Source organism: Triticum dicoccoides, chromosome 4B, assembly GCF_002162155.2.
Source record: "Triticum dicoccoides isolate Atlit2015 ecotype Zavitan chromosome 4B, WEW_v2.0, whole genome shotgun sequence".
Lineage (NCBI taxonomy): Eukaryota > Viridiplantae > Streptophyta > Magnoliopsida > Poales > Poaceae > Triticum > Triticum dicoccoides.
This window is the reverse complement of record NC_041387.1, coordinates 106068913-106078037: the sequence shown is the minus strand read 5'-3', so window position 1 is coordinate 106078037 and position 9125 is coordinate 106068913.

The window sequence follows — 9125 nt, the reverse complement described above, 5'->3', positions numbered from 1 at the left end:
AAAAAGAAAATGTTGGAAATGTCAAAAAAATAAAAGATAATATGTTTCCCATGTGATATGTGCTCTAGTTTTTGGAAAAATTTACAAATATGAATTTCGACTTTATTTGCAAAATCTCTCTGGAAATTTGTAAAATGGGCATAACTTTTGCATACGAACTCGGATAAAAAAGTTTTTTATATGAAAAATCATCTACTCGAAAAGTTACATCCAAATTTAACGGGGGAACCTCGTTAAACATTTTCAAAATCCCCAAAAACCTAACAGAAAAAAAGTTACGGGGCTTTCAAGATCTAGCGGCAAAAAAATTCAAAAAATTTCAAACTTACTAGTGGCGCACCGTGGATGTGGTGCGCCACTAGTAACAGAAAAAAAAATTGGTTTTGAATTTTTTTTTTGAATTTTTTTTCAAAAAATGATACATAACATGATCGGGAAGTTTGAAATATTTTTCAAAATTTCATCACACTCATGAACATGAACAAAGTCCTAGACATCAACAAGGTATAACAGGATTGATATGCTAGATATATCAACAAGTGCATGTGAAGTGAGCTGTTGCTGGGTTGGATAGAACTCCGCAGTTAAGCGTGCTTGGGCTGGAGTAGTGTGAGGATGGGTGACCTTTCGGGAAGTTTGACCATGGAGTGTGATTTGACCCGAGATTAAGCCATAGTGAACTGAGATTAAGAAAAAATTTAAAAAAAAATAAAAAAAAATTTGAAAAAAAATGTTACTAATGGCGCACTTCTATGTGGTGCGCCATTAGTATACCAGATACTAATGGCGCATCAGTGGTGCGCCATTAGTAAAAATACTAATGGCGTGCTAGTAATGGCGCACCGGTAGTGCGCCATTAGTAGGCAAAACCGGTGCGCCATTACTAGGCCTTTTTCTAGTAGTGTTGGCTTCATGATGGATATTTCCTGTCATCCACTCAAGGACCCAAGTCTTAGGATCCCTGTTGTAGCCTCTGATATGAAGAGTGGCGTAGAATTGAAGCAGCACCTCTTCATTCTAGTGCTCCTTATCAGTGATGAAATGCAGTAAGCCAGCCCCTCTGAAGCAATCTAGAGCTTCTTCTAAGTAGGGCAGGCCAGCTATGACTTCAGTATCAAGGCGCATATGCAGAAATATGCGGCCTTGGTTGTACAGAATGCATGAATAATAGTTGTGCTGCTGATAACTCCAGAACCGATCGGATGAAATCCTGGGCCTGGTGTAGGGGTTCTTATCACTATCGAAGAAGGTGTTGTGTGCAATGAAGCCATTGACATGGAAAGATCCTGGTGAAGTGGCAGTACCTGGAAATCTGGGCAGTCTTGGCTTTGGCTTCTGAACCTGAGGCCTGTGCTCAGCATGGTAATCAAATTGAGGACCAGCAGCAGGTGGAGGAATCAGAATAGGCCATCTGATAGTGACAAGTTGGCCATAGTTATATGCTTGCTCGATGGTATGTGGCCTTGGAGGCGGAATAGGAGCAATGGCATTGACTTCAGGCTGCAGATTTGCGTCAGGTGCGGCATTTACTTCAGCTGTTTCATGGGCTTCATTGGCTACTGGTGAATTGCCCACTATAGGCAATGACAATGTCATTGGCTTCGGCCATGACAATGTCATTGGCTTCGGGAATGTCAGTTGTGGTAGCCTCAGGATTCTCACCCTCCACTTGAATAGCTGGAGGTTCGGGCATAGACGGGTTCTCTTCATTAACTTCTTCTTGAGTTGCAGGGGGAGTAGCGACATGCTCTTCTTCTTGTGTTGCTCCGGCTGATGCAGCCGGAGGGTCTTCAGCAACATTGGCTTCAGACACAGGGACAGTCACAGAAGGATTGTCTTCAGAGAACACTTGACGTGCCAATGAACTTGACAAGTTGGAGCCCTCTTCTGTGATGGTGGTCATGGAGACAGATGGCCTCAGGCCTTTGCAAAGCCGTTGGAATACGGGCAACGCCTTTGGTGATGGTGATGTCTCCATGTAGTTATCATCATTGGACATGGGGCTGATGACGGGCATAGATGACGGTTGGGGTGTACTTGGTGAGTCTTGATGTGGGGTAGCTGGCTGGGGGCGATCAGCCCACGATGCATCTTGTGAGATTGGCGTCAAAGGACAACCAATACTTATAAGCTCACTATTCGTTCGAACAGGCATTGATATTGATGGGCGCTCGATCTGAGGAAGAACTTCATCATCTTCTACATTGTCTTGGGGACCAATGTCTTCAGTCGCGATAGGATCAACGACTGGAACTTCTTGTTCTTCAGGAGCCTCTGTGGAAGCAGGCTCATGAACAATCATTCGACGCTCTTGGTTTGCAGATGGAGGGGAAACAAAGGCAAGGGGTTCAACAACAAGGGGCTCTGTAGGAGCAGCCCGATCTCTCTTCTTAGTTTTTCTCTTCTTAGGGGGTGGTGCTTCATCAGTGGTACGCTTGGTTTTCCTCTTCCTGGCTTCGGCTTCAGCTGCCTTGGTTTTATTCTGTTCTGAAGCCACTGTGGAGACCTTAGGCTTCGAGCTTGTCATGCTGGCAGGGAAGACAATGCGAGGCTCTTCCCACCTTGGAGCTTCAGTGGGGGCCACAGTAGACTTCTTTTGCTTGGCAGCCATTTTGGGGTCAATACCAGGACGCCCAAGTGCCTTGTGCTTTTCAGCTTCGTTGTACGCCTGAACACATTTGGCAGAAAGAGTCTTCATGCATTCTCTTGAGCCTTTGGCTTCTTCACGCTTCTTGCGAAAGGCTTCTTTAAGGTCATTCAGCATCACCTTGAATTTTTGGACATCAGCCACACTCAGCTTGGCCACATGCTTCTTGAACTGTTCCTTCTCGAAATCAATCTTGTGTTTCAATTCAACAATTCGCTGGGCCAGAGCTAGCTCAGGAGCAATAGCGCCTTGGAAGGCGACACTGATGCCAATGGGAAGTTGAAGATCATCAAAGCTGAGATCTTGATTGTCGAACCATTCATCAATGAAATTGTGCAAGATGTTCACATCAAAGAGGGGCAGATCATTGAAGATCTCCGCCTCTTGCTTGCTCTTGATCAGCTATTCTAGAGCATCCTCACCAAATTCTTCATCTGAAGACAAATCAATGGCTTCAGATTCGTTCCTCGGAACGGCAGCTGGTGTCAGTGCTTGGCTGAGTCTCTGAACAGGTTTCTTCTGTGGCTTCTCATGCTTCTTGGAGACGTGAGAGAGATCTTCAGAGTTATTGCTGGGAGCAGAAGGGGTAGTTGCCAATGGCTTCACTCTCGAAGCCTTTGGACCAGCAGATGGTTTTGAAGCTTTAGTCTTCTTTTGCTTCTGAGGCTTTGGAGCAGGAGCTGGAGCTTCGTCGGTGTTAGAATCATCATCAGAATGATCCACTTTGGCACCTTGAACAGTAATGTGAGTGATGAGGCCAGCAAGGTTGTAGAAGGGGCCAATCCTATTTTCATTGGCTTCATGGGTGCCATTGTCCCGTGGTGAGGAGGGACAGGGTTGAAGTCAAGCCCTAGAGCCTTCTTGTTCTTCGTAGCTGAGTCTTTGGCGAACTGGTAATTGCGCTTAAAGAGATGATCTTCGCGGCACCATAGCAGAGAAGAAGGGTCAGCATTCTCTGGCTCTGGTCCGCGAACCATGCAAGGATAGAATTCCCATTGGAGGGCTTTGGAAAGAGACTGGGGTTGAAGATTTTTGTACACAATATCTTCCTAGGGTGCATTGATGGAATTTTTCTCTACATATTCTTCAGTGACGAAGCGGTATTTGAACCATTCTTTAGCCCAATATCTTCGAATCCATTGGATTCGATTCTTGCATTCAGTATAAGTTTCTTTTGGATCAGTTTTGTACATCTCGTGCAAATCTGGAGGTAAGTCCTTGGAGGTGTTACCACGATGCTGTCTGCCTCCCTTTCTTGCTGACTTTTCAGTTGCCATGAAGGGGAAACTGAAAGGCTTCAGTGCGTGCAATGGCTTCAAACGGCTGGACTGACAGGAACTCGCTTCAGGTGAGTTGATGTGACTCTGCAAGAATTCTACAAACGAATGCAGACTATGAGAACTAAGGGATTCTCCCACGGACATGTACCTGTGACAGCATTAAAGGTGCGAGGGAAGGGGAAGAGGTCATATGCATTCTCAGAAGATTTTGAAGATAAATCAGTTTGAAGACATTGACCTCATATCGCGAAGACATTCACTTATATGATGAGAGTTGGTTCCAGAGTTGTACAAATCCAAGAATAAGTACAAGTGAGGAATCTAACTTGTGAAAGCATAAGTGAATATACTAGGCAGAATACGAGATGCAGAAAGAGGTAGATTCATGTTCGAAGATCTAGAAACCACTTTTGGTAGGAAGGGATGAATCTATCAGATCAAAAAGACGGTAAAAATTAAACTTTTATTACCACACGAAGAACTGCTAGACAGAGCGAAGATGGATGCCGAGCAGTTCGATCTCCCATGCCCTAACTTGGCGACGGAAGACACCTACGGCAACGGCGGATAAGACGAGGTCTGCGGCCGGCGTGTGGACGGCGTCGAGGAGGTCGCGGCAGCTAAGCGCTTCGTCGTCGGCGGTGTCGAGAGCTAGCGTAGGCGCTAGGGTTTGCAAGAGATGGCGAAGGAGGAAGAAGGATTTTTGACCGAGACAAGACAAGCATTTATAAGGACAGTGACAGCACAGTGCAATTACGCAAGTGCCCCTGGCTGTTCACATCTGATGGACACGTGGCGAACATGCAACTCATTGAGAGTTGTTCCATGTTCCCACGCATGCCTGGATTGTCGGGGTGGTCGTTCCGAATTCTCCGGGTTTCAGGCAAAAAGGACATGTCATTAAAGCTAGATATAAATGTTTGTCATTGTATCTTCTGCTGACAAGGACGCAGAGAAGACATTCGGCAGTTTCAACAGAATGCATATGATTTGGATAGATAGAGCTTGAGGTAGAAAGCATAGAGAGGTTAGGGTCCGATCACATTCACTTAGTTCAAAAGATTCGCACAAGAAGACATAGCTATAAGTGAATGTTGTAGAGGACAGAATACAGTGTATATATATAACAGAGTAAAGCCAAATCAGTAATCACGAAATCAAATTAATGTTGAAGTAAAATCAGTTGCGAAGACTTTGCAAATATGGCGCCATGAGGAAACACTTAGTAAGATTTTGGTGGTGGCGTTACCGACCGTATAGGAAGTATTAGACCCAGACACGGCGCACAATTATCGTGGCGCTCTGAAGTCAATTTCCACATTAATGTATTCACACTTAGAGTGTATGTCTTCATTGATTGAAGATATACATTACTTTGTGTGTTGCACATCTAAGTCATCAAAATGCATAAGTGTTAGGATGTGTGTCCAATTCACAGGACATTTGAGGATTCCAAGATATTTAGCTCACACTGCAACTTGCAAAACCTTTTCTCATCCAAGGGCTTTGTGAAGATATCAGCCAATTGCTCTTCAGTGTTGACGTGAATGATATCAATATCTTCCATAACATGATCTCTGAGAAAGTGATGATGAATCTCAATGTGCTTTGTCTTCGAGTGCTGAACTGGATTGTTGGCAATCTTGATGGCACTCTCATTGTCGCAGTAGAGAGGCACATTCTTCAGGTGTATACCATAGTCCATGAGAGTTTTCTTCATCCAGAGAAGCTGAGCACAGCAAGATCCAACAGCAATGTATTCAGATTCAGCAGTGGAGAGAGATACACGGTTCTGCTTCTTTGAAGACCAACAGACAAGTGATCGTCCCAGAAAGTGACATGTGCCTGATGTGGACTTGCGATCAACCTTGTCACCAGCATAATCAGCATCTGAGAATCCAACTAGATCAAACTCTGAGCCCTTTGGATACCATAATCCTAGTGTTGGGGTGTAAGCCAAATATCGAAGAATTCGCTTCACAGCTAAGTGATGCGATTCCTTTGGTGCCGCTTGAAATCGGGCACACATGCAAACACTAAGCATTATATCTGGCCTAGATGCACATAAATAAAGCAAAGAACCAATCATGGAGTGGTATACCTTTTGGTTGAATTCTTTACCATTGTCGTCGGGACCCAAATGACTTTTGGTTGGCATTGGCGTCGTATATCCTTTGCAGTCTTGCATTCCAAACTTCTTCAGGCAATCTTTGAGATATTTTTCTTGAGATATGAAGATGTCGTTGCGTTGCTGACGGATTTGGAGACCCAGAAAGAAGTTCAGTTCACCCATCATGGACATCTGATATTGCTCTTGCATCATATGACCAAACTCATCACTGTATTTCTTGTTGGTGCAGCCGAAGATAATGTCATCCACATATATTTGGCACACAAACAGTTCACCATGATAAGTCTTCGTGAAGAGAGTAGGGTCTAGTGAACCAGGTTTGAAGCCTTTGCTCTTCAGAAAGTCATTGAGCGTATCATACCAAGCGAGAGGGGCTTGTTTGAGGCCATACAGTGCCTTGTTGAGCTTGTACACCATATAAGGATGTTTTGGATCTTTAAACCCTGGAGGCTATGCAACATATACTTCTTGTTCTATCTTTCCATTGAGAAAAGCACTCTTCACATCCATTTGATATAGGAGAATGTTGTGATGATTTGCATAGGCAAGCAGTATGTGAATAGCTTCAAGCCTTGCCACAGGAGCAAAAGTTTCATCAAAGTCAATCCCTTCCACTTGATTGTAGCCTTGAGCAACTAGACGAGCTTTGTTTCTGACCACTTGACCATGTTCATCTTGCTTGTTGCGATATATCCATTTGGTGCCAATGATATTGTGCCTTCGAGGATCAGGACGCTTGACTAGTTCCCACACATTGTTCAACTCAAACTGTTGAAGCTCTTCTTGCATGGCTTGAATCCATTCAGGTTCCATGAAGGCTTCGGTCACTTTTGTGGGTTCTGAGATTGAGACGAATGCAAAGTGTCCACAAAAATTGGTGAGTTGTGTTACTCTTTGTGTGGCTCTTGAACGAGTGAGTGGACCAGGCGCATTGAGGCTATCAATCATCTTCTAAGTTTGTACTTCATTTGCAACACGAGGATGAGCAGGACGAAGATTTTGCTCTTGCTGATCATTGTCATCATTTGGGGAATTGTCTTCAGGCTGAGCATTGTCTTCAGGTTGATTAGGTGCAGAAATGACAAGTTCCTCTTCAGACAGACTCTCAGAGGGTATGATTTCGCCAGTTCCCATTTTCTTGATTGACTCACTAGGGGATAACTCATCTAGCACATTTGGCAGGTGCTCTCTTTGTGAGTCATTAGTCTCATCGAACCGCACATCCACAGTTTCAACCACTTTATAGTGAAAGAGGTTGAAGACTCTGTAGGAGTGCGAATCCTTTCCGTAACCAAGCATAAAACCTTCATGTGCTTTCGGTGCAATTTTTTAAGTGTGATGAGGATCCTTGATCCGGCACCTGGCACCAAATACTCCGAGGTAACTTACGTTTGGCTTCTTCCCAGTAAGGAGCTCATAGGAGGTTTTCTTCAGAAGCTTGTGAAGATAAACACGGTTGATGATGTGGCATGCAGTGTCAATGGCTTCAGGCCAGAACTTCCGTGGAGTCTTGTACTCATCAAGCATCGTTCGAGCCATCTCAATAAGAGTTCTATTCTTGCGCTCAGCGATGCCATTCTGCTGAGATGTGTAAGGAGCAGAGAACTCATGAGTGATACCCATGGTATCTAGGTAGAGGTTGAGGCCTACAGTGCAGTTTGGGGGATAGGCCTCACCAAGAGTGTTGTGAAGCATAAACATTTGACGCACAAGAGGATTATCAAAGCTTAGATCAAGGTTAGGACTGATAGTATGACTGGCAAGGGATTCAGATATGAAATACATAGTAAGATCATTTTGGGCATTTTATCTTGCGTCCCATAATGTGTTTTAGGTCTCCAGCAATAGCATCGGACGCCTTTGATTTCCGGCTGGAGACCTTTCTCTGCAAAAGAAAGTTAATTCTTCTTAACCACCCACATCTTCAGGGATGGCTTAGAAGCAATGAGTCTAAGTGCAGCATCTGAGAATTTTGGCTTTGGAGCCATAGCAAATAGCCTTGCAGGAGAAGAACGATACTCATATGAAAAAGCAGAAAAGTTCTTAGTTCTATGAACATAGCGGTTTGAAGACACACGCTCATATTCATAAGTCTGAGTATGGTTTCCCTGCAAAACATTGGCGTTAGGGTGACTCAGGTGAGTCCTGTATCTGTATGAAGCCTTTGGGCCATATGAAGCCATAGGTCTGGGGTTTGTCTTCTTCCCTGGTGGTGTCAGGATGACATTCACAGGAAGATTCTCAATACACTGTTTAGGTACCGAGATCTTCTTCATAGGTGGTCCATTCCTGCAGTTAGTACCAATATACCTGGCAAACACTTCACCATCCTGATCCTTAAACAGTTTATAGTTTGCATCAAAGGATTCATCAATGATAATAAGGTTAGCGCAAGTGAAACTAGTTAAGGTGGATGGATCTACTGAAGGTTCCTTTGCAGCAACCCATGTGGTTTTGGGGTAATGCTCAGGCTTCCAGTACGACCCATCAACATTCATTTTCCTCTCGAACCCAATACCCTCTTTTCTAGGGTTTCGGTCCAGGATCTGCTTTTTGAGGACATCACATAATGTCTAATGCCCTTTGAGGCTTTTGTACATCCCTGTCTCAATCAGTGTCTTCAACCTGGCATTCTCATTAGCAATAGTAGTGGTATCCTCAACAGAGGGGTTAGTTACCACATTAACAGTGTTATCACGCTCAATGCATTTTAAACATGGTGGTTCAAATCCTTCCTGAGCGGGACTGATCTATTGAGCGCGAAGTGACTCGTTCTCCTTTTGAAGATCTTCATGATCCGATCTCAATTTCTCAAGTTCCTGCTTCCTTTGAAGATAATCGTAGGAAAGCTTTTCATGAGATGTTGAGAGAGTTTCATGATGACCTTCAAGTTCCTGGTACTTAACATGAAGATTTTTTATGTCTTCAATTAAGGACTGAGTCTTAGTCATTTCTGCGTCCAACAGGTCATCGCTTTTGTCTAATAGTTTTTGAATATGCTCCATAGCTTTCTGTTGTTCAGTTGCAATTTTAGCAAGTTTTTTGTAGCTGGGTTTGGATTCACCAT